A 25899-nucleotide genomic window follows, 5' to 3' on the forward strand; every position below is an offset into this window, starting at 1 on the left:
GCAGGCTGTTCATTTTTCTCGGGTGTACGTCTTGCTTTTGATTAGACAGAAGCAGTGATCTGATCAACTTTTTTTTTTTTTTTTTTTTTTAAATTTTTTTTTCCAACGTTTTTTATTTATTTTTGGGACAGAGAGAGACAGAGCATGAACGGGGGAGGGGCAGAGAGAGAGGGAGACACAGAATCGGAAACAGGCTCCAGGCTCCGAGCCATCAGCCCAGCGCCTGACGCGGGGCTCAGAGCCTGACGCGGGGCTCAGAGCCTGACGCGGGGCTCGAACTCACGGACCGTGAGATCGTGACCTGGCTGAAGTCGGACGCTTAACCGACTGCGCCACCCAGGCGCCCCTCAACTTTTTGATGGAACAAGAAACAAAACAAGACACGGCCAATTCACATCATGTTTCTAGGATGGCTTTTGAGAGACATTTACTCCTCTGAATTCCATTCTTGTTTATTCAATGTGATCTCGGTGATTCTTTCCCTGGCTCCCCCTTTTCACCTTTACTTCTCTTCTCCTACCAACTTTCCCCCCCCCAACACTTTCTTCTTTGCTGAAGAATTATGTAAAAATTAGATCTGAACTTCAACATTCCAGAGAGTTGCCTCTTACTGACTCTGGACAGTCCCTCTGAACTTCTCCGGACAGAGTTCTCAGAGAAGTCTCTCTGGAGTGCACCTCTTCTCCCAGGGTGTAAACCATGGATGCTCTGAGCCTGGCCAGCATCAGCCAATCCCTGATGTGGGAGCAACCATCTCAGTGTGGTCGCTCTGCCCAAGAGGCCTACGCGGACACAGCTCCCCACCTCACTGTGGTCTTGGCCCTTGTCCATTCATTTATTTCCAGTAGGGAAAGTTCTGTGCCAGCTGCTTTTATTTGTGACAATGTATTTGACATCACTTCGTTCTTAAAACCACCCCCATTGGGGCATAAAGGTGACCTGGCTAGAAAGAGGTAGAGTCAGATTTTGGATCCCGGTCTTTTGACCCTAAAGCTACCTGCATCTCACGGCTTTTAAGTTACCGTGCAATTTCCTCGCGAGAAAATAGAACATGGTTTTCTTCGTGCCCTTACAGGCCAGTTGGCATAAAACCTGAAATTAACCAGTGAAAAAACCGAAGCCCAGAGGCCCTGTGTGACTCACCTGAGGTCATACAGCTGTTTGAGTGGGCAAAGTGAGACTTGGGCTTGTGTCGTGATGATTCTAACGATTGCAGTATTAGGCACCATACTGGGTATCCCAGTCAAGGAGATAAAGAGACTAAGGTTCAAAGTCAAAGGAACAAAGCCAAACCCACGCCATTCCCTCCTAGAGGAAACTGTTGCTTCAATATGGGTGCAAAGATTGCCAGACCCGAGTACATCCGGTGCTTACACTAATATGGCCTGTCCACCATTCATAAACTCCTTATGGTTTATTTCGCTTATTTACTGCCTAATTTGAGATTCTTTTATTGGGAATATGGAGACAAAAACAAAACAACAAAGTACCCACCACGGCCATGCAAAATAAGAACAAGTCTGAGCTTTTCTTTAGGATTTCTTAAATTTCTATGAAATAGGCCTCCCGCAATTGACGAAAGATCCTTTCCCATTTTATCTGGAGTGACGTGGTCCCGCTGTTCGTCTCAGAACAAGAGTAGGGTAACGTGAGAGACACAGCATTCTAGGCTATAGTCATGTCTGTTTCTAACAGAGAGTAAAAAAGAAAGAAGGTAGGAGTGAACCATATTGGAAAAAGATATTTCCATCTCAACTATATATATATATATATATTTTTTTTTTTTTTTTTTTTTTTTTGAGAATAGAATCCCTAACAATTCAGTGAATTACAGCCCAGTAAATGAAGATAAGATTTGCATTGGGACTTTCTCATTGATGTCCCCGTAACCATCTACTGGTTTGTTTTGCCACAGAATCTATTCTTCAAGGGTACTGGCATATCAGAACACCTAAAAGAAAAGAAGCATTTTTTGGGAATTAAATCAAATTTTCATTCTGGAGAAATATCTCCAAGAAGGAGAATGAGCACCATGTCTAGTCTCCCAGACCTGTTTCTGTGCAATTCTCACTTCACCTTGTAAGAAAATGCATGGAATCCATACCACAGATGTATTGAATTAGAACGGCAAGGGCGTTGCCACTGTTAAGCTTTGGTTCACTGGTAGGCCAGCCTCTGCCCCGGTGGCACTATGGGATATCTCTGGTCAGTGCAATAAATGTTCATTTATTCATCCAACAAATGCCAAGCGCTACCCCCTTAGGTGTTGGGGCTATAGCAGTAAATAAGACTGATCAAAAAATCCCTGCCCACTTTGTTAGATAAATAAGGAGATAAAAATAACAGGTCAGGTGATGAGAAGCACAACGATGAAACAAAAGCAGGAGAGGAAAGCCCACGGTGCCGTCAATAGAGGAGGGAGCTATGCAGCCCCTGGGAGCCAGTCCACCTTCTCTCTGTTTGTGTGCCTCCTGATTGTCTGACGCCCGAATCAGGCAATCCCTGAATTGTCAGAATCCCGTTTGCCTCGACCAGTTGCATCTTGGCTCAGAGATCTTCATCTCTCAAAGGACTTCACGGAACTCAGCGGTGTCTACACTCCCAGACCTATGTGTCCGATGGCTTTCCAGCTTCCTTCTTTCTTTCTGGTGACCATTTCCTTGCTCTTACTTCCAATATTTCTCACTCTGCCTCCGCCCCAGGGTTTTCCTCCTTGGTCTCTATACATGAGCCAACGGTCCTGGCTTTGTCTTCCGTTTCCTGCCCCCCCTGCCTTGAACTTGGCGGCCCCCAAATTGCCGGAGAAGGGTCTCACTCCGCTCTGCTTCTTCCAGACCCCAGTGGTCAAACTCCAGCAGAGGGCTGTGCCTGGTGCTCACACAAAGCTTGCTCTGGCACCTGTGTCCGCTATCTAATTGGAAAAGATTATTTCCAAATATCTTGAAGCAAAGAAATAGCCACTTCCTATGCATACACATACCCGTGGTGCTTTAGGAAGTCCTTCTCCGAAAAAGCATTGGACACAGCCTTGGACACAGCCTCCACCACGCTTTGTCGCCCCGCACACTGAAATTCGCTCACAGAGCCATACTCCCACGGCGGTGGGGCTGCCTTAGTTTTTCATCCATACGCCTAATGTGCTGGGAGTTTCTTCAAGTTCTTCCCCCTAACAATATCCTGCCACCGCCAAGGTCCTTGGGTTAATCGTACCTTCCTAATTTCATATAATTTCGTTTCTTAATCCACCTAAAGTATGTGTCCCTTAGAATCAGAATGCTGGTCTCCCCCGTCTGGAGACGTCATTATTACCAGATGCCTAAATGGCTTTCAGAGGCACTAATTACTTCACAGCCCTGTCCACCAGGGAAGCCTCATCCACTCTCTGGTCACAGCTATGGCTACTGTTGCTCGCAGACACCGTTGCCCGGATGACCCCAAGTACGCCTGTCCCTTTTGGCTAGGGGACTGCCCTTCTCAGACAAACCTAACTCCTGCTATCCACGGACTTGCAAAGCATCAGCTATGGAGCGTTCGTCATGTGCTACAAATATCCACACTACTTCTCCAGGTAAGGAAACCTGCCTGGTGACAGTTATTGTTGAAATTTAATAATAGGTTATGCAAACTCTAAATGAGAAGACTTTACTTTTGTCTTTCACTGCACGTTACCTTTTATATGAGAGTTAAATTGGAGAACTGTTAGTTATACGGTTGATCCTGAATACACATGGGTTCAACTACCCGCTTTCGTTTCAAGAGTCGATTTACACTGGCCTGAATGTTTGCACTGGCTTCTGCACAAACCATAACTCCAACCCCTGTGGCACCACATGTTCTCATGTTTAAACAGTATATTTGGGATAAACAAGGATAGCACAGTGATAGGAAAAGCAAAGAAAGAATGTGAGTAATTTCGGCTTTGTTATTCTATGTGACCACTTGGAGTATTTATTTGTGTTTAATATTTAAAACAATAAAACAGCGTCAACCATGAATTGTCTTACTGAACCTGAGCAATGCCTTTAAAGTGGAAATCTACTCGTTTTAATGAACTGTTGAAAACTAGAATATGAATTAAGAAAAAAAATGAAGTTTCATCATAACGTACTAGACAGTTATGCACATCAAACGTTATGTTTTCAGACTATCATCGAAGGATCAAAGTTCAAACTGTTGGGTAGATATGAAAGTTGGCGGTAGTTTCGGGGTTTTGTCTGGAGGGAACCTGGAGGAACTAGAAGCCATCGCAGGATTTGCTCATGATTGCTCTATAATTTTCGCAAAGAAACTTGAAGTGAGGAACGAACATAAAATGCCATTGGCCCGGTGAAGCTGATCCAAGAACAATGAAAACAGAAACAGATAAGGGACAGCGAATCAATAGCTCTATTTTGAAATATGTAGCGCCTTCGCTCTCACACGGATCCTCATTTCATGATCGTTGCTGAAAATGATCATGTTGCACAGAGCAAGGGGTATCGAAAAGCCGTATGCTCCAGGTTCCAGAGGAACCATAGAGTCGCTGTTGCTCTAATCTCCATTTCTCTAATTAATGTGAAACTGAGCACATTTTCGCCTTTATTGGTCACTCAGGCTTCTTCTTTTATGAGATGGCTGCTGAATTCCGCGCCCATTTTCCTACACGGTTTTAATATCGATTTATGCAAATTTATTATATAGTCTCAGTATTAATCCTTTCACTGCCGACCCCCGAATTCCCAGATCATGCACCAATAATTGGGGAGATTATGTGAGGCTATCTATTTTTTTTTGTTCGGAATTATTAATTTTGCCGTATTGTGGAATTTGCAGTCTATGACAGCAATTCCTCGATATTTCTGAATTTCACATTTCTTGGTGAATTCTTTATTTTTTGTAATGACCTTACTTAGGCTCCATCATGTTTATTTTTGTTAGAGTCCATTTTTTTAAATTAATATTATTATATCAGGGCTTCTACTTCCCACAAGACGGGGGTAACAATGACTGGATTTTACCATCCTTCCTGAAACAACAGCACAAGGCAAACCAAACAGACAAACCAAAGAGTGAAGCAATAATTTTCAAATCACCACACAGCAGGTAATGGAGAGTAGTGACTCCTGATAGATGGGAAACAGACGAAGTGAGAAATCGGTCCAGTTTACTGACTTGAGAGTTTCCAGGATGCGCTGCGAGGAGGAAAACCCCAAGTAGTTTGACAGACTCTCTGAGTGGAAGCAACAGAGCCACAAGGCAGGAGAGAACAAGGTGGCTGGGGTTCACAGGACAGAATACTGAAGAGCATCACGCAAAGAGAACCCCACAAAGCTTCCACTATTCAGCTGAATACTGAACAGTATAAGACTGTGGGAAAAAAATACCAGAGGCTGGGGAAAGATCCATCCAGAAAGGATTAGAAAGAACATCGAGCAAAACTCAGAAGGACAGGGAATAGTTCCCTTTTCTGCCAACCAGACTGGAACATTTCATAATTATGGGCTTTTGGGTAGAGTACTATAAAGTATCTTGCCTCAGTGGTGGAGAATAATTCGTGTTAGACCAAGCACTGCTCTGGTCCCTCCTGACAAAGATTGAAAGTGAGACCCAAAAGGACCCAACTGCGTCAAGATAACTTCACTCTATTCGAGAACAAAGTTCAAGGCTATTTTAGGAGTGCGAAACGATCCAGGGCCCAAGGTAAAATTCATAATATTTGGCATCCAAGAAAAAAGAAATCACAAGCCATGAGAAGTAAAAGCATGTAAACCCAAATTCAAGAACGAGGGGAAGAAAACCAACTGAGAACGTGACATGACGGTGGAATTAGCAGACAAGACCTTGTAACAACTATAGTTGTGTTCCACACGTTTAAAAAGTAAGGTAGAATCGTGGAAGATACAAAAAAGATACACACTGAACTTCTCTAGATGAAAAAACTAGTTTGTGAAGTGAAAAATACATTGTTTGAGATTAATGGCAGATTAGACATAGCAGAAATGATTAGTAAACTTGTATTGCCATCAAGTTAGACAGATAGATCAATGGAACAGAATAGAGTCTAGATATAGATCCACACATAAATAAACAACTCATTTTGACAAAAGTGCAAAACCAGCTCAGTGGTCAGAGAATAGTCTTTTCATGGAATGGTGTTGGAAGAGTTGGACATTCACATGCAAAGCAAAAACAAAGCCAAACTTTGAACCGTATCTTGCACCAGGTACAAAAAAATGACCTACATGTAAAATCTAAAACTATAAAACTTATAAAAGAAAACAGAGAAAAATTGAGTTAGGCCAAGATGTATTAAATACGATGCCAAATGGATGCAAAAAGGAAAAAGAACCGATGAATTGATCTTCATCAAATATCTGAAAATCCGCTCTGATAAAAGGATCATTAAGAATGAAAAGACAAGGGGCGCCTGGGTGGCTCAGTCGGTTGAGCGTCCGACCTCAGCTCAGGTCATGATCTCCCGGTTCGTGGGCTCAAGCTCCGCGTCAGGCTCTGTGCTGACAGCTCAGAGCCTGGAGCCTGCTTTGGATTCTGTGTCTCCCTCTCTCCCTGCCCCTCCCCTGCTCATGCTCTGTCTCTCTCTGTCAAAAATAAACATTAAAAAAAATTGAAAAAAAAAAAAGAATGAGAAGAGAATTCATAGAGTGGAAGAAAATATTTGCAAAACATGAAGGACTTATATCCAAAATATGTAAGAACTCCCAAAAGTCAATAATAACAGAACAACTCCATTTGAAACATACAACAGAGATTTGAACAGACACTTTACCAAAGACAATACATGGATAGCAAATAAGCACATGAAAAGATGGTCAACATCATTAGTTTTAGGGAAATAGAAATTAAAACCACAATAAGATACCACTACCCAGTTATTAGGATAACTAAAATTAAATAATTGGTTGTACCAAGTGTTGGCAAGGGTATGGAGGAAGAGAACAGACATTGCTGTTGGGAATGTAAATGGTGCAAGCATTTGAGAAAATAGTGTTTTAGTTTCTTAAAATGTTAAACATTTACCTGTGCTCCAGGCATTCCATTTCTAGGCATTTATTCAAAAGAACTGAAAGTAGATGTCCATACAAAAACTTGGACATAAATATTCTTAGTAGCTTTATTTGTAATAGCAAGAAATTGGAGCATCACGATCAGTCCATTCAAGGCCCTGGGTTGCTTTATGTGTATGTGTATGTATACACATGTAGGACACATATATGTGTGTATTCATTATCTTCCTTCTGTATTGTTATTCTGCACTCCCATTTTAGTTTGTTTGATGTATGTTACTTTCATGTGTTATCGTAGAATGTGAATAAGTGTTGTTCATGTATTTCTAATTTACATCAATCGCATTGTGCTAGACTTCATTCTATATTCCACATCTCTCCCCAGGACCACGCTTCTAGGGTTTATCCACGTGACTATGCGTGTCTTTGGTATGTTTCTTCTCACATCCCTGCTAACGCTTACCCAGCTTTTTATTTTATTTTATTTTATTTTTTTAATTTTTTTTAACGTTTATTTATTTTTGAGACAGAGAGAGACAGAGCATGAACAGGGGAGGGGCAGAGAGAGGGGAAGACACAGAATCAGAAGCAGGCTCCAGGCTCTGAGCCATCAGCCCAGAGACCGATGCGGGGCTTGAACTCACGGACCGCGAGATCCTGACCTGAGCTGAAGTCGGACGCCCAACCGACTGAGCCACCCAGGCGCCCCTTACCCAGCTTTTTAATAGTTGCCTACCTGATATGCACAGAGCGATGTATCATTGTATTAATGCTTCTTTCTGATTAGCAATGATTGCCTTCTGCAAATGATCTGTTCACATCTTTTACCCGATTTCTCTTGGGTTTCAATATTTCCTAGTGGATGTATAGATATTTCTCATATATTTTGGATATTTAATCCCTTGACTTTTTTTCATCAACGTTGATTAACTTTACACACTGGGTCCTACCTTAAAGAAGTTCTTAAACGTCTTTGAATCCAATCCGTCAACATTTCACCTTCCAATGTCTTACCTTTAAGAGTTTAACAGTTTTAAACAAGTCCTAGGTCACAGATATAATTATGATTAAATGACTTGCCTTCCACTGGTAAACCCTTGCTTAATTTGGAAGTCCTTGTCTGACTTTTATGTAGGGATCAATTTTATTTTTCTTCACAGGTGAGCCAGGTTTGCCAATAACCCTACCCTCTAGCCTCCACAATTGTTTATCAAGTTCTCGTGTGCACATGGGGCTCTGAGGCTCTAATCTTTTCCATTGTTTTCTTTGTTTTTTCATAAAGTAGTGCCATACTGTTTTCACTGACGTGGCTTTGTAGTGGACTCACAAGACACCTTGTAATGAAAAACGTCTTTTTGCTGTTTTTCAAGGTTCGCTTAGCTACTTGCGAAACTTATTTCTATAAACTTCCAAAGAAATGTATTCATTCCTTAAAAAACGCAGCTGGCCTGTTTATTGAAATTGAATTTATAAATGAAATTATAATTAGTGCCCTTGTGCTATGTTCATCATATCTCATTCATGAATATGTAAGATATTTTTGCCTGTTCTCAGAGCTTCCTCTGTGTCCTTTAAAATATTTCTTTTCCTTTTTTTATGCTTAGATATGCATCCTTTATTATTTATGTGTTTATTTATTTGTTTACTTTTATTTAAATTCAAGTTAGTTAGCGATGAGTGTGGTCTTGGCTTCAGGAGTAGAACCCAGTAATTCATCCCGGTGGATATGGTACCCAGTGCTCATCCTGAAAAGTGCCCTCCTTAATGCCCATCACCCATTTAACCCATCCCCCCCACCCACGTCCCCTCCAGCAACCCTCACGGTTGTTCTCTGTATTTCAGAGTCTTTTATGGTTTGCTTCTCTCACTATTTTTGTCTTATTTTTCCTTCCCTTCCCCTATGTTCATCTGTTGAGTTTCTCAAATTCCACATATGAGTGAAATCATACGATATCTGTCTTTCTCTGACTCATTTCACTTAGTAATACTTCTAGTTCTATCCGTGTTGCTGCAGATGGCAAGATTTCATTCTTTTTCATCCCCGAGTAACATTCCATTGTATTTATATACCACATCTTCTTTATCCATTCATCCATCGATGGACATTTGGGCTCTTTCCATAATTTGGCCATTGTTGATAGCACTGCTATAAATATTGGGGTGCATGTGCCTCTTCAAGTAAGCACCTTTGTATCCTTTGGATAAATTTCTAGGAATCTAATTGCTGGATCATAAGGTAGTTCTATTTTTAATTTTTTAAGGCACCTCCATAGAGTTTCCCAGAGTGGCTGCACCAGTTTGCTTCTAATATGTTTCTATTTTCTTCATCAAAATCTTGTGTACTCATTGTAAATTCCTTGATCCTCTTTTGTTGTTGTCACTCTTGTGGGTGGCATTTTATTTTCAGTAGTTTCTTGACGTATTTTTATGAGGCGATCTTTAACCTAGTGACCTTGCTATTCACCTTCATTACAAAATGCTTCCTGTTAATTTGTGCATTTTCTATATAGATGATCATCTTGTCTGTGAATATTGACAATTTTACCCCCTTCGAATCCTTCAAGTCCTATTTCTTTCTTTCCATACGACATCAGCCAGGACCATTAGTAATAGCAATCATCTGTGAATCCCAGGTCTCAAAGTAAAAGTGTCTAAAAATTCTCCATTACGTATAATGTTTGCTTGATATTTTTGTCAAGTTAGAAAGGCCCCTTTTACTCCTGGTTTGCTAGATTTTTGTTATACATGTGTGTGATTTTCTGTATCAGATAAGATCATCAGCATTTCGAAGACACTATTTCATTACCTTTGGGCATCTTTTGTTGTTGATAGGATATTGCTATCAACATAGTTATCATTTCTTTGTAGATAATCTGATTTTCTTTCTAGTTCATTTTAAGAGTTTTTCATTTCCGATCTGAAATTCCCCTACAGTGTACCTACATTAGGATGTTTAATTTATCCACTTTGGTTTCTGAATTCTTCCTCACTCTGCAGACTCCCATACTTATTCAGGTCTGGAAAGTTCCCCTTAATTTTTACATCTCCACCATTCTTTACTTCTGGAATTTCTTCTTCTCCTTCTTTTTTTTTTTTTTTAAAGGTGGGAGTTACACAGGTGTTTGTTCTATCTATCTATCTATCTATCTATCTTTTTAAGGTTCTCTTTATTTGGTCAAGCCATTTTTTTAAATTAATCTTTACCACCAATGTGGGGCTCAAACTCACAACCCCAAGATCAAGAGTCCAACACTCTACTGACTGAGGCAACCAGACACCCTACAAAATTTCTATTACACAGTTTTTGAACTGCCTCTATTTTTCCTCCTTATATCTCTTGTTCACATTTTTCATCTCTTTACCTCTTTATAAATCATTGTGCCAATTTCTTTAGCTATATCTTCAAGCTTTTTAGCTCAATATTGTTTTAATGCAAGAAGATTAATTTCTACGACCAACTTATGTACTCACCGCTAGAAGTTCTTTGTGAGTTTTCATATTTGATTTCCTATACACAGAAACAAGAGACTGTGGAAAGTTGACTCATCTGTGCACAGCCACGGGGGACCTGCTAAATCTGGAAAATGCTTTAGGGGAAATTGAGAATCAATTGAAGGAGCAACACAATGAAAGAGAGCTTTAAGTAAAACAAATGTCAAGTTTCCTCTGATTTGTGACAAGTAGGACACAAATGGCCCATTAAAATGTACTTGGAGGACAATTTAGCCCTAGAAATATATACACCTGCTGTAAAAATACAACCAAAAATATTCCCCTAGAAAAGAATTTGTTTTTGTCTTTTTTATCTCAACCCAGATTCAACAGGTCAATGGCTTTTCAACGCCCTAAATGATTTGTACTTTTAGTATGCGTCCATCCATCTGAGATTCCAACAAATGGGCCAACATACAGGAACTGCAGTCTGTTCCTCTTTGGAAAATCCCTTCTGATCCCCGCGCAACAAGTGGCAGAGTGGACACCTGGTGACATGAGCTGGGATGAGAACGAGCACCTGGAAAAAAATCATACTCTTCCCCCCAAATGATAGTAAATTGGGGAGGGCTGGGTTCTTTATCAGTGGCTTATTAGTAACAAAAAGTTATGTAAAAATCAGTTGTGTGCAAATTTGGCAAATATTTATTGTGAGAAAAGAACTCTGAAAAATAAAGTTCCTAGGAAATCCAGCTAAAGTCCTTCTGTTATCTAAAAATAAAAGCAGTGTAAAAGAGTACCCAAGGATTCAAAATAATTTTATCATTCACAAAATTATGCAAATGCGATGTGTACTTATCAAAAAATGTGAAATTAAGTTGGAAATACCTTTTTTGGGAAATTGGTTTAAATTACTTAAAAAACTCCTATCTGTGGCAGAAATATGTTTATAAAATGAGATCCTCAAAGGGTTATAAAGAGGCTTTTTAAAAGAGTTGAATTTTTAGAAGAACTAGGCAAATTGATTAGCAAGGGACTGGTTTCAGCCAAATTGCTTTCTGGCAAACTGATCACCAGCCCATTTCAACAAGGAGAAGGTAATTTTTTTTAAGCTACACCCATTGGACTTTCATTGTTTGTTTGTTTGTTTTAAATGTGTGTTGGAGGTTGATATTTGACGTATGTGAGTAGCATGTGAGAGGTAGGGAGTTAGCCCACTTGGCCGGAGAGAAGTGGGGTTCTTCTACTGAGCCACATCAGAGCAGACCTGGGAAGATGTAAAATTTTTCATTGATTGAAATGAGGATATAGAGGGAAAAATAAAGGTTAGGACAAAGCATCAAAGAATCCCGGATGCATGTGTAATGCGATAACAAGGTAGGAGAGGACCTAAGATATCTCAAGGGTAGAGGCAGCGCTCACAAGGAACCCCTGGGTCAGAGACAGGAGCCAGAGGTGAGAAAGGAATTATTATTGAGAAGAGATGCAAAGAACAGATACTAAGAGCAGAGAAGAGTAAGCCCAGGAGTCCTACAGCGAAAACCAACTGCCCTTAGCTGTTTTGGTAGAAAATGTACCTGCAAATTTAGAATGGCTTTGATCAGAAGCCAAACATGGCAAAGAGGTGCCATGAGTGGGAGATGTAATATGATGAGTGGACTGGTTCACGGCGGGTGTGGACCAGATGCCTCACATGTCTGAGTCTTGGAAGCAAATCTTTGAGCTAATGGACAGCGGTAGAGGAGAGCGCCTGGAGAAAACTGTAATAATATTTTCATTACAAAATGGTTTTGATTGTTTTGATCCGTTGGCAAACTCAAGTTCTATGTGGTAGGGGCAAGAAGCGGGGAGAAGTGTGTATTCAAAAAGCCAGTGGCCACCAACATAGCCTGAGTTGAAGACACCTCTCCATTGACTCTCTTAGGTGACAGCAGTGATTCAGAAAGTGAGCCCCTCGCTGCTGTGAGTTACCCGCGTGTAATCAGCACTCCGCAAGGGAGCTTATCCTGTTTCCATCCCCTGTCTCCCCTGCCCTGTTCCCACCCATTCTGACTTTGGTAGCCTTTGTCTGAGCACCCACAACATCCTCTCTCCGTGTCTGTCTTATATGTGCAGTGATCATTTATTTACCTCTTTCTCTCCTTCATTACACTATGAGCTTCTGAAGGGCAGGGACTTCTGTCCTTCATCTTTCAAACCCCAGGACCTAGCCCAGTGCCCGGCCTACAGAGACGACGACGAATGAATGAAGAGACATAGTTGGATGAATAAAAGGGTGGAGAGAGGAGCGCCTCACATGCATCCACATAAACACACACAGATGCAAACAGCCGGGCTCACAGGCTCCTTCTGTGCTCCTCTGATGCTCGTCCCAAGGTCAGACCTCTCTGTGCTGTTGAAAGTAATCCTAGGAGAGACTGCTTTCAGCTGTCAACAGTTCCAGCTCATCATGTCTCTAACTGTAGTGTTTAATATCAGCCATGCAAATTTGGAGTGTCGTCAGACATTCCATCCCCATCTCTGGCATCTGTGTCCATCCTTCCAACCTCTCCTCCTTGGTGGTTGCTTGGCATTTTCTCTCTGTTAAGAGGAGGCCACCGGTGATTTGCTTTCTTGCGGTGTTTACTTTATGTCTTTGTCCAATAGCTATTTGTCACTTTTATTGTATTTTTCTCCCCCTCTGCATTCATCTATAGATGAGGCTTCAGCCTTAGCATTTGCTTTCAGAAAAGATGACAGGGTGCCTTCCGGAGCTAGATATGTACGGCCCTGGTCCCTACCGAACCCAGCTACGTAGGAAGCAGAACATTTGCACACCCATCAGGGACCGTAGAAATTTAACACTGTGCACTGAGTACACACTCCTCAAAGCCGTTTCAAAAGCATTCGTGCAATTGAGTCTCACAAGGCTAATTTAGGACAGGTGTCATCCTCTAAAAATAGATCCGAGTTTTGAAAAGAGCAGTCGGGCCTAATTTGGGCTGGAGCTCTTTCTACCTGCCAGTGGGACTATCGGCAGGTCACTGCTGACCCTGAGCCTCTTTTTTCCCACCTCTTCCACGGTGATAAGTAATACCTATCACTTTCCTATCTTTTAAGTCAGAACAAGTATATAAAATAGCATACGCCTAACTACTTCACACGATTTTGAGAAGGCTCGAAGAAGATTGCCTGGATGAAAGAGTTTTTGAAGTCATGGGGCATTATCAAAAAAAGATGGGGATGGTCATTACTAAAGCATTATTATTATGTATAATATATGGGGAAATTCTAGGGATACAGGCAATTTTTGATGATCAGAACCCAAGTCTCCTAACTCCCATTCCAGAGGTTTTCCCTCCCCGTTGTGCTACCTGTGCCAATACTGAGAGAGGCCTGTAAGGCGCCTCTTTGCACCAGCGCACGGGGGCATGGGGGGGGGGGGGGGACACAAATGTGATCTTCCCACCCCCACCCAGCCTTCCACTTTCTGGGGTAGAGAAGCCTTCGCTCTCTTTCTCTCCATGTCAGTGCCTCTTGGAAGAGGTGTCGGGCCTGAGCACCTGTGACCCACCTGACGAGTCACCATACAGCCAGCCCCAAATTCTGCTCAAGGGCACAGTACGGAAAATCACATCTGCCTCTTTCTTTTTCTCTTGGTTTTCTCCGGCCTCTCAGTCACGGCTCCCAGACCTGGCTAGTTTTCTGACTCGCTGAATGATTCGGCTCTCTCAAAAGCACGTCCGCTTACCGACAGCTTTCCTTTCTGGCAAATACTTCAGGGGTTGCCATCTGGGGGCTTTCTCTAAGGTGACGTTTGCCATCACTGGGGCTACCTGTTTTGTGAGCGCGTTTACATAATAGGCCACAACCGGCCTGAGAGCCACAGCGAGAAGCAAACCGTGGCCGGTGAACGGATTGAGGAAGGAGAGTGACCTCAGAGAGCAACGTGAGGCCGAAGACACTCCCGAGCAAACAAAATGAAATTACATTTTCTCGATTCCGAAGGAGCTTGATGGAAACATCTTAGCCTCACATCCCGTTGCTCTCACCAGATAGTCATGAAGCTGGCTCTGTGGATAAAAGCCGGCACATCTCCCCTCCCTAATTGCATCAGCTTGACCCTCTCTTCTGATTAAATGCTTATAATTTTTCTCCCAGCATGTAATTTTTTAATTATAATATGTTTGAAGAACATCAAAATTATTTGGCTGTTTGCAGGGTGATTGTTGACAGCAGAGTCAATTCGTTTCTTCTCTGATGTGCTGAGCACCCAGTGGGTGCCTGTGAAATAGTAATTGATGATGGAGGCAGAGACGTCCCTGCGGATGGGTGATGGGCTCACGGGCACTTATGTGTGGGGAGGAGAAGGCCCCACCCTCTGGCCCCAGTGGGTGCTAACTTCCTGCCTCTCCGTGCCTTTGCGGTTGTATGAAAGAGAATACTGGATTATGTAACCGTGCTCTTACTCATTGTCGAGAAATTTCTGCTGAAAGGCCTCCAATTAGCGCAATTGGTCTTCCCTGGGTTTGGGGATGGGATACCGTGCTCTTTCAAGAGAAAGATTCTGTTTGGGACATACTTCCTTGTCGTAGGTTTAAGAAATCTGAAACCAAGTAAAATACATTATTTTCTGGGGAAAAAAACCAACAAAAAACAGAAAAACATAAAAAAAAAAAAAAAAAACAACACCACCTAATGAACAAAACCCACCCAGAATTCTGGAATGATGGGGTGACAAGAAGAGAAGAGAAAAGATAGACGTAGGGGGGAAAAAAGAGTCTCTGCAAGGGATACAAAAGAAGACCAGACTAGGTGGATAACTGGTTGGCCTCAAAAGAACAGTCCTCACCACCTGCCTCACCACCTATCCGCCGGGCAACTTTGGGTAATACGTTTATCCTCTCTAACCCCTGCTTTCCTCATCTAGAATAGCGATGACGGTGCACCTAACCACACACACAGTGATGCTTCCATGAAACGCTATTTGTAATAGAACATAGCACACTTCTCCACACAGTGGCTTGGTAACGGGCAACAGCCGCTAAAATATCCAGAAGTTTCTGAACCAGCATCAAGGGGCAGCCCTCTCCCTGTGAAAACTGTAAACACGGTTTAAATTCACAGCTGTCTGAACCTCTCTGGGTCGGTCCTTTCTAGAAGCAGGTGGGTGGACAAGACGCCCTCTGCAGGGTTTCATCTGAAGAAGCTATTGGTCCCCATCTCCGAAGGCACGACCTTCCGTGTCCGTTACCTGCTTTTCTGATCTGTGTGGGAGGTTTTTTTGTTGTGGTTGTCTGTGTTTTTTGTTTTTCCCGGAGTCAGCCACTTGACCCTCAGACCTGAAAAGGATACTGAATTGCCAATTCAATTTACCTAAAACTGGTGGAGCCTGAAAGCCTAGCCTACGTTGACATACAACTAATCTAATACAAATTGATTTTGGTTTTAAATCCAAGCAAGTCAAGAAATTGCTGTGGATTTTTCCAAAACACAAAGGACCTCGCTTTGCTGCATCTGCAGAGCCTCTGACTTAGCTTTCTGGGTCCTGGTCTTTGAAATCCTATTTATGTGCCCCATAGCTGGGGCCGCTACCCCCATTCCCTCGAGCACCTCCCGCGACAAATGCCGAGGATTTAAGGAGCTAAAGCTCCTTACGCTACACCACCCTTTTCTTGCCCTTGGTGCCAGTTTGGCACTATCTTTGAACCTGAAATCTGCTCACTGACTCCATAACCATGCATGATTGTCTGGTAACTATATCCTTGGGTGTGAGCCCTTATCCAGAGTAACTTGTGACTAACTCGGGTCCTCTAGAACTGAGACTCTGGACTATTTGTGGCCTCTAGTTCCATCAACAAGGACCGACCTCCTGAATTCTGGGACAGAGATCAGAGCCCCACCACTCAGGACCCTTCCGCACTGCCAACTGTCTGCCTGTTTGCTTGGGTTTCTTCCACCTCCTGACGTGGGTCTCCTTATTCTCTAACTCATTTCAGATTTCACAGACACTGGCCTCTTGCCCAAACCAGCTGTTATTACCTGTTGACAAAGAACTCTCCAAAAGCATTTTTACTGAAGTATCCACATATCAATTTAGTCCGGATTTCCAGATACGAAGGCAAGGATGGGATTCAGATGTGACCATCTGGGGGGACCGTGGCAAGAAAGATTGCCGGGTCGCACGTTTGTGGCTAATTAGAAGTCCTATGTTAACTTTTCCGAGGATATGTCCAAATGTAGCCAAATAATAATAATACCGACTGAGTGAAGTCATAGTGATGAAACGTGGTAATTAATGACATAATTATCACTGAACGCATGATGACTGTAGTTTTATGTTTTTTAAAAGCTTGAATCAGCCAGATGGGAAACGGGCCAACTGAACAGGGTCAAAACCTAGGAGAACCAGCTAACTGAGGTGCAGCCAGGCCCAGGAGGAAGGATACCTTCAGTTACGGGTTTCAGAAAGACGTGTGGTCCAGTAGATAGCCCTCCTTACGTGGAAACTGTGGCAACAGCCAGCCCACATCAGGCTGCATGTGGAAATCCAAACAAGCATTCAGGCAGGCAACAAGTCAGCAAGGGGACAACGGAAAGGTCTTGGATCTGAGAAACGGATAAGGGTTCCAGGCCCTTATTGTATGGAATAGTCATTCTTACATTCTCACGTGTGTAGGAATTATGTAGAAGGCTAATTAAAGATGAAGCGTTTTTGTCATCATCTACAGTGTTGTTGAATCATTAAGTCTGACTCGGGACATTTCTAACAAGTTCTTTGGATGATTCGGATGTTAATGGCTTCAAGACCACTCTCGGGGAAACCTGAATGCCGAGAGACAGAGAGACAACGGCAAGCAATCCCAAGGACTGAAGGAACCAGGCCACTCAGAAAAGTCCATCAGAGGAGGACTCAGGCCCAAGGATTCAGTTAGCGTGACTGCAGTTCTAGAAGTCTGAGCCCAGGAAACAAAGCAAACCCCCTTATCCTTTTGATTATTATGGGAATCGAGTCACTCTGGAGGGGGTATGGTAGGTTTCAGGAATAAAATGAGTCAACTGTCCATGAAAAAAATGTCTTTTCTAACTCAAGAAAAGTAACGATTATTTTGCCCCCGAATCTGATGCTGTTTGCCTTTTCTGTCTTCCATTCATTCAGGGAGACGTTCATTTCTTCATTTATGTATTAAGTACATCTTGATGGCTGCCTCTTTTGCTCCAACTATGATCTCGCTCCTGAATCTAAGAACTATACCTAAACATCCTCCTAAGAACTTGATATGTACAAAGTCTGACTCATCATATTTCTTTTCATCTCCAAATTAACTTTCCCTCCTAAATTTGAATTCTTCAAAGGATCGAGAAAGAAAACGAGAGTCTCTTTTTATATCTCTGTGCCATGGACTAGAATTCCAAGAAGTTTACTCATATTTGCTATGACAAGCGGCAGAGGGGCAAGGGTTTTCTGGCCATTTCCCACACCTCGAAACGGAGGCTCAGAGAGGGTGCATGGAGAGGTAGAGGTATGCACCCTGCCATGCTGATTCCCAGATGAGGGTTCCTTCCCTTTGGCCCCCCCACTGGTGAACTGAGTGTCCCTGATGTGGTTTGGACGCACAAGGAAAGGCTCCGTTTCTGTCACCCGCAACAATAGCTTGATGTAATACCTCAAATTCTGCTACAGCAATTCATTCTTTAGAAAACTTATTTTTCAATGCAAATAAATGCCATTGCCAAAGGAACTAATGACAGTTAAGCTGGGTTTTTTTTTTAAGTGTATTTATTTATTTTGAAAGAGAGAAAGAGGGCAAGCGCTCACAAGTGGGGGAGGGGCAGAGAAAGAGAGAGAGAGAGAGAGAGAGAATCCCAAGCAGGCTCCACCCTGTTAGCACAAAGCCTGACATCAGACTCCATCTCACGAACCCGGAGATTATGACCTGAGCCGAAATCAAGAAGTGGATGCTGAAACGACAGAGACACCTAGGTGTCCCGACAGCAAAAGTTTTTTGAACCCAGGACTCCTGGCAATCCTCCTGACTACCAGAGTTGCCAAGACCCGCCAACTCTCATCAGCCATTCCTGCCAGCTTTTGTCAGAGGAACCCTTTTATTCCCCCGGGAAGTTTAAGAGGTTCCATGCCAAAGCATTTATTGGAAAGGGACTTCACGTTCAGAGTGTTAAAAATCATTTTGATCTTTGAATACAAACTAGTGTTAAGTTTTTTTTTGGAAACTTACGGCATTAAGGTATCCATGGTCATTGTCAACATCTTGGACGATACAAGTTATTGCTTTCTTTCCACAGTGACCACTATCTCCGAGGAAAGGAGGTTCTGAACGGGTCAATGTCGCTTTGAAGGTGGTGTGAAGAGGAAAAGGCTCATCTATGACTTGTTGCTTTGAAAAGACTTAGAAGACGGGGACCGTTCTGGACAGATCTGGATAGCTCTGTTTGGGGCACTGACAGCGAACAGGGAAATACTGCCTGGTGGGGAGAAGGTCAGAATGAATGCCTAAGAGAAGGAGAGTCTCCTTTTCTGTGCTTTTGCTTGGTCGTCTTATTATGAAGAGGATACAAACGGTTTTCAGCACAGATGTCAGCTTCTGAGGGCCAGAAAGTGAGAGTCCGCGATTAAAGGAAAAATCATTTTCTTCGTGGGGTGGGGAGGCTGGTATCTGGGTTGGACAACGATGCTGATGAAATCAACCAGATCCCTGCCCAGCTCCTCACTTCCGGAGTCTGGGTAAGAGGCAGAGGGTGCTGGAGTCAGAACGCCTGGGGTTGTTCTAGCTCTGGCAATTACCAGGCGACTTCTGTGCCATGAAAGAATTAGACCAGATTTTTTCTCTAAGTTCCCTTAGAGCTCTAAGCTCTGTTATAATTCACACACGGGCAGAAAAACTTCCCAGGGCTTCCCACTCTCTCCTCCACCTCTGATCCCCTCTACCAAATAGGCTCCAAGAATAAGAAATCTGCCCCTCCCCACCCACCCACCCCCACCTGCTGTGGACCAGCTTCTCCCCCGCTCGTGTGGGCACGCCTCAGTGCACGTGCACCTGGGTGCCAGGTTAAGCCCTTGTCCCCACGCTCCCTCGGGAGAGATGAAACCAGGGCTCCGTGAAGCAACCCGGGCACTCAGTCCCGCTCACTCAGATGGAGACCAATTTGAATGGCACGGCTCATTAATCTGCACCCTCCAGGGGAGTCTCAGTGTCCACGTGGGAGTGCGACTTCGGTGGCCCTGGCCAGGTCATCGTCTGACCCACCAAACCCTTCTTCCTCTCTATTGTCCCCTGTAGATGAGGTGCCCCCATCTTGCCCCACCTCCCCCTTCTCCCAGCCTGGTCTGCGGGGAAGGGTCGCTGGTGACCGGGAGATGATGTCAGAGCAGGACAGGGGCACGGGTCAAAGGGAGGCGGCACCTTCGATCCAGCCCAGAGCAGAGAGCTCCGCCGCCGTAAACAAGCTGCTGCCTGGGGATTCTGCATCCTGTTAACTCGGCCTCCCTCCCTTGCTTGCTCAGCTCTCCCGTGGGTGGTCCAGCTGAAACCTGTGGTTTGGAGAGTGTCAAAGAGCTCGTATGTGTAAACACAGCCTTCTGGCCAGCGGAGGCAGCGCTCACAAGCGAGCCAGGCCAGGAGTTCCTGGCTCCTATTCCTCTTCCCTGCTTGCTCAGGCAGGTCTCTCTTGGTGAACCGGACGGGTTGGCCTCCAGATCTCAGGTCGTGAGAGCCACGGCTTCTGAAGGATGTGAGAGTTGGCCTTGGCCCTTCCTCTCCTTCCTCCGCCATCCAACCAGCCGCCTAGCGCTGTGAATTCACTTTCCTAAAGTTTTCTCAAGTCTGCCCACTCTGCTCCGTCCCCCCTGCCTCTCAGCTCTTCTCACCCCCTTCTGCAGACTTGACCTCTCCACCAGCTTCCCTGTGCCAATGTCCCTCTTGAAAAATCCATTCTTGGCTTCATCGTGCAAGCGTCCAAATAAGCAAAGGCAATCATGGGACTCCCCAAGGGCAATCGCGAAACCCATGGGAAAACATCCAGTGACCCTCATTTGTCTACACACACACACACACACACACACACACAAAGGCCAATCTCCATGTAACCTACAGGGCCTTGGGCAGCCTGGCTCTAAGTCTGCCCCCATAACAACGGCAGTGGGGGTGGCTGGGGGGCTAAGGGAGCAGCAGGTCCCCAGATAACCAATGGGGCATTTTGCAAATGCAAAATATTTTTAAAAATCAGACGCAGCTAATGTGTGGCTATTGTCCAGCGTGCCCGCTCCCTTAAACCTCCTCACTTCCGTAGATGCCCTTCTTCTGCAGAAAGTGCTCTTCTCATTAATTTTCTTCTCTGCCATTCCCAACCCAGCCCAGTGGCCTCCTCGGAGTCAAATCTCCCCTGCACGAGGCTGACCGCTCCCTCCTCCGAGTCCCCAGGGGCCTTGCAGCATCCCCGTGCTGACTGCACTGCCCCGTGACTGCGAACACGCCTGTCTCCTCGCTGGGCCGCAGCTCCTCGGGAGGCAGGCACTGTCTGCGAGTCAGCCCTATGTTGTGTCTTCCGCTGTGCTTGGGGCTTGTTTCCCTCAGTGTTCAGTTTCCGTGGGGGACAGAGGAGGACTCCGCGATTGGAAGGCGGGAGTTCAAGTACAAAACATCAACCTGCGAAGTCAGGTGTGGGGCGCCACGGGGGGTCTCGGCTTACTCCAGAAGAGGAGAGCTTCGCTTCTCCTCCTCTCACCCACTCAGCATGGGGTGGGTCTGAGTGCAGAGCAGAAAGCAAGGACCTCTGAAAACGGTGGGCTGTGGGGAAAACTAAGCCTCCCTCCTCTGGGGCTGAGGAGCTGGCCGTTATTTAAGCCCCGCGGTTGCAATTTTGATCTTGTCTTCTTCTCGGCTCCTGGCTGATGGTGGAGCATAAAGCAGGCTCGGTCAGGCTGGATGCACACGCTGTTCTTTTACAATGGGGTGAAAACCCTGGCACTTCCTTGACCCCAGGAGGTAAGTTGAGGCAAACAAGCTCTAGCTGATAAGACCCTGTTGAACTTCGCCTCATTCACCGGGATCTTTCACGTACCTCCGGGTGTATGTCACCGCCCCTCTCTGCGTCTACCCCCGTTCCCCGGTCTTCAAGCTCCCCCTTCTTTTCTACTCACCCCCCACCCCCAGTGTCCATTCAGTGCATCCCAGCCGTGTGCACTGAGGACAGGCCCGACAGCCACCGAGCCTCACGGCCTTGTCTGCACCGTGGGAACGGTAACCATATTCTCTACCTCAGAGCCTTCTTGCGCGGAGAGCAAAGACTGATCAAGCCCTTAATGCAGATAAATATTACATAATCATAGCGGGCGGAAACTCCTTCCACGCTACCGGGATGCTTTAGACACTTTTCAAGCTGCAGTCGTTTGAATTTCTCTTCCCAGCTCATACAACCAGATTTCCCCAAATTGCCACCTTCAGGAGCAGCTCCTGTCTTCCGGTCACCTTCCTAAGTACCTTCTGCAGGAACACATCATTCTGTTGTCTGCCTTATTCCTCTACCTGTCTCTCCCCTCCTCTTCTTCTTTTTTTTTTTTAGTAGAATCTTTTCTATTCAGGAAAAAAAAAAACCCAAAACACAAAAAAGTTTTCCAACCACACACAGGAGGGGTATGGGTAGGGGGAGGTGACTGTCCAGCCCCAGCCCCCAGCCCAGGTGGTTTTGGCAGCAACAAGGGGTGTGGGGTAATGTCCCCCCCCCCCAAATAAAAAGGCTGTATGTGTGTAAGGGAAGGAAAGGGAGTGCAAAAGCAGCGGGGCAGGCGGGGGGGAAGGCTGGACGAGGTCGGTACTGGGACCGCGGGTGGGAGGCCGTCTTTGTGACATTTTGTGTCAATCATACCACCGTTCTCCCCTTCCTCTCTGTCCTCTACTTGTTTCCTGGAAGAGACGCCGAAAAGCCTCACCCTTCTAGATCTCCGTCCTGTCTGCATGTCCAAAAGGCACATAGGAGGCCAGAATGTCATACACAACTGTCTTGGGAAAACAGACGGCGGGAATTCCGTAGTAAGTGAGATGGGGATATTCACCCCCAGACGGTCATCTGAATTTTTCTCTCGTTTGAAACAGACACATTCTCCTCTCCCGGGGAGGCCAAATCTCCCAAAGCAGAGGCTGAGGGAGAACGCCAAACTCAACATGACCCGCTGTCTCTCCTTGCCTGGCCCTGCCTGCCCAAGGAAGGGTGTGGGACTATCTGGGAGTGCCCCCATCTCGTGCCTCCGTGCTGCCGGGTTTAGATTCCGAGTCCTCTGGCACTTAGGGGAGAGGCAGAGCTGAAGGAATCCAGGGAATCTCTACACTGTGATCCTCACTCCCGGCCTGTGCTGCCCACTGCCCTGCCTGTCTCTCCCCACTGGTAACCACTCTGCCATTTTTCTGCCGGTGGGCATCTCACCGTGGCATCCCTCGGCTTCCCCCATTGCCAACAAGCAGAGCCATGAGCCATGCTTCTCGGCCGTGGCGCCCAGACACTGTGGAAGGTCCTCTTGTGATCACCACCAACAGCGCAACGGCTCCGTCCCTCTCCTCGTCCACTGAATCACACTTTCCGGGCCTGGAACTCTCCATCTCTGGCAAGCGCTGCAGGCGATTCAAAGCGCGAGAACCATTTTGCCACAGAAGGGTCAGCAGGCCCTGTGCCTTGCCTTGGCTTCCACCAGAGTCACGAAGAAATGTGAGAGATTGGGCAAAAATACAGGTAAGCGTGTCCTCCGCTCTTGCCCTCCTCCGAGCTCCTTCGACTTTGATGATCGGGATCAGCTCCGCCAGATCTCGTTGGCACAGGCGTCTATGCGGTTCTTCCGGCTGCCATCAGTAGATTTCGCAAAGCAAAGGTTTTTCTCATTGGGACACATTCTCATTAAAGAAAATTTGGAAAATGCAGAAAGGCAGCAACGTTTAAAACGTAGCCCTGAATCTAGCAGGTGGGAAAAAAAGCTCAGTTAGCGTTTTGGTTGGTCCTTACATGCCCCCGCCCATCTCTCTCTCTCTCTCTCTCTCTCTCTCTCTCTCTATTTCCCTATAAAACTGAAATAAGGTGGTATCGGATTTTGTATCCCGTTTCATTACACTTAGGGTGTAATGGGCAAAAGCCCACATCCCTGGATATTCCTTAAAAACATCGATAACTAATGGCTACATAATATTCCATGTCTTACCCCGTATTTCCCAAGCGTAATTCCGTGCGATGTTAATAAAAGATTTATTGACAGGCTAAATCAAGTTAAAATGATTTCATTTCTCCCAGATTCTGTAAGTCTTTGAAGAGTCACAACATGGATTTTGACTCTTTTAAGAAGGGAAATGTAGCAAGCGGCAATTTCCTAATGTATCAGCCACAGAGTCTTTTCTTAAAGCAAGCATCTCAGGGGACTCATTTTCTACAAAAGTCTGGGAAATACTGGTTCAACCTTTCTCCCATCGTGGAACATTTAGATTGTTCCCAGTGTTTCACGGTTATAAATAATGCTTAGATAATGATCTTTGTACAGAAAATTCAGGCCACAGTTCTTAATATTTCTTTAGGAGAGATTCCTGGAAACAGAATCGTGGGGTCAATGTGTGTGGCTTTTTCATTCTTTCAAATGTTATACTCAGATTCTTTGAACGTGTGTGTCTCTCTCTGTCTCTCTTTGTGTCTCTCTTTCTCTGTGTCTCTCTCTCGACAACGAGCCTCCTAAACTCTGTGATTATCCTATGCATCGTTTGCATCTCTCCTTTATATAGCACGGTGTCCTTTATTGGGCAAGTGCTCAGAAACTTTCCGAGGACAGTGATAACAATGATAAGGAAGGAGAATGATCGGGAGCGAGGGTAGATTCAGACCAGGGAGGAATTGTATCTTTCAGTAGAGAAGTGTCAGTATAAAATAGTCCTTAAATACAGGTTATTTCAAGTCAGCCAGCCTGAGTTCACTTGTTCCACTCATTCTCCCCATGACTTTGGCCAAATTATAGTGATAATAGTACCTAACTACTAGGCTGGTGGCAAGACCTAAATGAGAAAATATGTGCAAGGCTTATAGCACATGCCTGGTCACACATAAGCACTGAATAAATACGGCTATTATTATTATTACTATTGGCCGATGTCTCAAGGCCCCAGGAAAGGTGACCATTTCTTCAGAAAGTTGAGAGCGTATGAGAGGTGACCAGCATCAGACCCAATAAGCAGCTGATTCCGGCAAAGCTTGCAACGGAGGAGACATCCAGCTGCGAAGGCAAGGGAATGGATGGATTCTACTAGAAATGGCCACATGGCAGCAAAAGAGAGCCAGGAGGGAAAGACGGAAGCCAGCCAAGGCAACCAGGGACCGCATTAAAGATAAAACATCAAATCTGTGCTGGTGCAGTCGAGACTAACATATTCATTTGAACTTCTCTCCCATTGGAAAACTCCGTTCGGATCCCATTTCCCATTTTAGAGATAATCAGCCATCTCCCCCTGGACATACTGTGGCAGCCACGGGCCTGGCTCTTACCTGTCAGTTCCCTGTCACTGTCTAAGTGACAGCAGGCCCTCCAAGCTGGCAACCCCAGAGGAGACCCCGCGAGAGCAAGTCTGATGCCTGGCAGCTCCCTGGCCCCTCTTGTTTATTTCTCTATTTCAAAGCAGGATTCATCTCTGTGTGTTTGAAGCCACGACGACCTCCCTCTGGATGTCCCGGGTGCATCCAACCCAGAAGCAAAGCCTTGACCGTTCGGCTGCATCTCTGAAACCTGAAGGGAGCCGCAACCCAAAACTCCGGAGAAGTGAGCCCAGAGCAGCGGGGGCTGACGACGGCCCGGCTGGGTCGCAGCCCTCCTCCAGAGCCTCCCTCTCTCCTCCCTACCCTTCCCTGTTACTCTCAGAGCTGCCGCGAGCTAACAAGTGTTAAAAGCCCTTAGATCTATTTAGAGGGAAGGCCAATTTACTCTGATTAAATGCAAGGTAGCGTTCAATTAGCAGAAGATAAACACAACATATCAACCCACTATGATAATTTTTAAATCAAAAGTTAGAGCACACAGAGGCTGCTGCAATAATAATTGACTAATTTAATGATGATGGAGTTTTTTTAAGATCTTGCCGTTCTCTAAGAGTATGTATGAAGGACACCCCTAATGTTAATTACAGCTTGCTTCATTAACAACTTAACCGAAAGGCCACACTTTGTGAAATTATTTGGGAGCCTATGAGGAATGAGAGTTGATGGAAGGAAATTACCAGGAGTAGCTCTCCCATCAGCGAATGAAGGCTATGATCTATAAATCATTAGTGGGGGGGGCCTTATGGTGACGGGAACAGAGAACTTCGAGTGTATGGAGAGGAGCAGGGTGGGTGGATGGCTGGGAAGAAAGTGTGAAGGCACAGGCCTCTTTGTATCTGTGCCCCCACGGCAGCCAAGGCCCAGGCCGCCAGGCAGGTACCGGGTGGTTCTGTTTGGCGGACGGTGGTTGCTC

Source organism: Panthera onca, chromosome F1 (genome assembly GCF_046562875.1).
Source record: "Panthera onca isolate mPanOnc1 chromosome F1, mPanOnc1 haplotype 2, whole genome shotgun sequence".
Lineage (NCBI taxonomy): Eukaryota > Metazoa > Chordata > Mammalia > Carnivora > Felidae > Panthera > Panthera onca.